Here is a 3993-nt window from a genome sequence, read left to right as displayed (position 1 = left end):
GAATGAGTACATAGATTGATGTGTTGTTCGGCCATAGGTAAGCATGTGGAAGGCTTTATCTTGACTTAGAAAATTCGCTAAGGGGAAATATTAACTAGTATGTGGAATTCGATTCGTGATTTCGTACCCATGTGACTCTAATGTCTAATGTATATATGGGCTAAGTACCTTGAGCTTCCCTTTGATGTTCGAATGAATTGTATTGAATTGCTTGATGTGATTAAAAATGTGCATGACCATTGTGTATTTGAGCTAAAGGGTGGCCATATGACCTTTTAAACTCCTTGTTATATTCGGCCATAAGCTAGCATAATAAGACTTTAATAAGTTAAATTTGTGTGAATTAGCTCAAGAGCTTAGAGGACCACAGTTGGATAAGGGGAAGGAAAAAGTGATCGAATAGCCATCGAAATCGTTCGAAAACATCCGAGGTAAGTTTTCGAGTAATGGAACTTAGATTATGATCTAATTAGATTATGTAATAAACAAATCAAAATCATGCCCTTGTATGTGGCTATTGAGCCGAAATTGTAAATATGATAAGTGTCTTGTGTTAGAGCTTTGGTAATGAGAATGTAATACGGATGTGTTATGATTTGTTGATATATGTGCTTGGTCAATTGAATGGTATCCGGGCTAAGTCCCGAAGGCTTTTGTGCTAAGTGACTAAATCCGGGTTAAGTCCCGAAGGCATTTGTGCGAGTTACTAAATCCGGGTTAATTCCCGAAGGCATTTGTGCGAGTTACTAAATCCGGGTTAATTCCCGAAGGCATTTGTGCGAGTTACCAAAACCGGGTTAAGTCCCGAGGGCATTTGTGCGAATTACTATAACCGGGCTATGTCCCGAAGACAATCCAGCGAGTCGCTATATCCAGTTAAATTCCGAAGGTACGTGATTCGGGAATGAGCAATTTTGCTGTAAAAATTTCAGTTAATACGCTTGCAAAATTCCAGCAATGAGGTATGTTCGTATGTGCATTGAAATAGTTGATTCCCTTCGAATAATATTCGCTCAGTCGAGTAGTGAGCTTCCGGTATTTGGCTAAGATGATCCCTCATGTATGAATTCAGGGGTTGGAATGTGAAGTAGGAATGATTTGAGAATATGTATATACGGAATTATCCGTTTAGTTATATGAATGCTATACCTCTGATGTGCTTAAATTCTTTGCTCGAAACTTACTAAGCATTAAGTGCTTACTCCGTTTTCTCTGAATTTTTGTTTTATAGATTTTGGCTTGTCACCATCGGACTCGGGATTTTTGGAAGTCGAAGTCTCCCACACTATCAAAGCCCCCCCCTTTTGATACAATTTTGGTTGAACTTTGAAATGGCATGTATAGGACTACCCTTTTGTTGTTGGTCTTGTACCCATGGATTTTGTGTAAATTTGGATAGCCATGCGAAAATGGCTTATATACGTTTTTAGCATAGTACTATAATCGTTTTGTATGTTGATCACTAAGAGGTATGGAAATGTTTGGAAACGATTAGCCATTGGAATGGTTAATCATGATTATACTTTGTGCTATGTATGCAAAAAGGGCTAATTGAAACATGGAAACTATGAAGTAGGTAGAGTCTACCTTAAAGGCAGAAGCTGACAGCAGCAGCAATGTGGATGTGAAAAATCACTAAAAATAGTAGGAAGGGAACTAAATGGTGCATAAATTATTTAAATGAACCTTGATGAATCTACTTTCATATGGAAGTAACGAAACGAACATATGAACAGTATATTAAGAGATATTAAAGTTCTCGTGAAATAGGGCCAGAACGGTTTCTGGATCCCCTATTTCGGATTTGAAAATTTATTATAAATTATCCAGAGACAATTAGAAGTCATTCCTTATATTTATAGATTCCCCTTTGAGTCTAGTTTCATTAGAAACAAACGTAATCAGTATTGAAGCCCTGTACGGGGAGATATCCAAGTCGTAATGCGCGAAGGTAAGTGTAGTCGATCCCTGTAATAGGGGAGACTTTAACTAATAAACTGTACTAATTGGCCAAACCAAAAATTCTAGAAAAAAATATGTAGATGGACATATGAGTCTAGTTTCAGGGAAAAATTACGAAACTGATTTTCGAATTTTGAAACTCAAGATATGATTTTTAAGGCGATAGTGATGCAGTAACCAGCTTGTCTGGAAATTTTTTTAATGGACTGTGAAAATAATTAAGTCTGTACGCACCTTGTGTTCGACTTCGGTAACGGACTCGGGTACGGGGTGTTACAATTTTATTGGTATCAGAGCTACGGTTTAGTCGATTCTCGGACTACCGTAATGCGTTTGGGTCTAGCTATACATGCCATTTTATGTGATTATTTGATAGTGTGGTGATTTCGACATTTGAATTTGTGTTTATTTATAGTAATGGATCCCGATCCCACCCGAAGCGATACGATGATGTGGAGAGTGTGGCGCTGCTCTCCGACAAGGGACAGCGCCGGACTCTCAACCTATTGCTAGCAATCCGAATATGAGGCTAGGCAAGCTTTTTATAGCGTGATGAATGATTGGTTCAACCAATACATTCGAACTAATACTACTGTTCCACAACCTCCATTCCCGACTAATACAACCCCAAGACCTACAATACCTCCGTGAATCGACCAAATAAGGTCAAATAAGCCCCAGTTGATAGAATCCGAAAACATGGGGCTCTGAATTTAAAGCTACGGATAGCGACGATGCCGAGCAAGCTGAATTTTGGTTGGACAACACTATCCGATACTCGATGAGCTATCTTGTACACCGATGAATGCCTAAAATGTACTATCTCCTTGCTACGCGATTCTACCTACTATTGGTGGAGTACTCGACTTACATTGTGCCCGAGAGCAAGTAACTTGGGAGTTTTTCCAAACCGAGTTTGGAAAAAGTATATCATCGAGATTTGTTGATCAAAACGGAAGGAATTTCTTGAGCTTAAGCAAGGTTCTATGTCAATTACTGATTACGAGCGAAAATTTGTTAGACTTAGTAGATAAGCTCGGGAATGTGTTTCGTCCGAGGCTATCATGTGTAAACGCTTCGAGGATGGGCTAAATGAAGATATAAAAATGTTTGTTGGCATTCTTGAAATACGAGAGTTCGTAGTACTTGTCGAGCGAGCTTGTAAAGCCGAAGAGCTTAGAAAAGAAAAACAAAAAGTTGATGTGGGAACTAGGGAGTTTCAGAAAAGATCCTCGGAAAGTCCTTCAACAGCATCGAAGAAATTTCGAGATGATGTGGGCGGTCTAGAGGCACCGGGCCTTTTAGACGAGATCGTGATCGACCCTTGTGGGTACACAAGGCACTTGGTCACCGGTGTTGGGAATGAACATCGAGACGAGCGAGTGTCGACATTGTGGTAAATGGCATTCGGGAGTCAGAGGTTCCATGACCGCTCTGCTATAAGTGTGGATCAGTGACCACTTTATCAAGGATTGCCCGAGGTTGCTGAACAAAATGTAAGTCGAGTGGGAAACCGGTGCTACTCTCGCTCGGGGTAGACCGTCTAGAAACACGAGCAATGCTAGTGGCGGTCGAGAGGATCTAGAGATGCTACAACCAGATCTCGAGGCTCGTATACTGCTAGAGCTTATGCTATACGTGCCGCGAGGATGCTTCTTCGCGATGTTATTACTGGTACTTTTACTCTCTTTGAGACTAATGTAATTGCTTTGATTGACCCCGTTCTACTCATTCTTATATATGTGAAACCTTAGCATCCAAAGAAGACTTTACCTATTGAGTCTCTCGAGTTCGTAATCGGTGTCAAATCCCTTGGGTCGTTACGTGCTTGTCGACAAAGTGTGTAAGAAATGTCCCTAGTAATTCGAGGTTCTGTTTTCTGGCGGACTTGATGCTTCTGCCGTTTGATGAATTTGATGTTATTCTTGGTTTGGATTGGTTGACCGTGCATGATGCGGTTGTGAATTGCAAAAGCAAGACTATGGATTTGAGGTGCGCAAATAACGAGATGATCCGAGTTGAATCTACGGA

The sequence above is a fragment of the Gossypium arboreum genome, chromosome 6 (assembly GCF_025698485.1).
Source record: "Gossypium arboreum isolate Shixiya-1 chromosome 6, ASM2569848v2, whole genome shotgun sequence".
Taxonomy (NCBI): Eukaryota; Viridiplantae; Streptophyta; class Magnoliopsida; order Malvales; family Malvaceae; genus Gossypium; species Gossypium arboreum.
The sequence above is the reverse complement of the archived record's forward strand: the minus strand, read 5'-3'. Positions refer to the sequence as shown.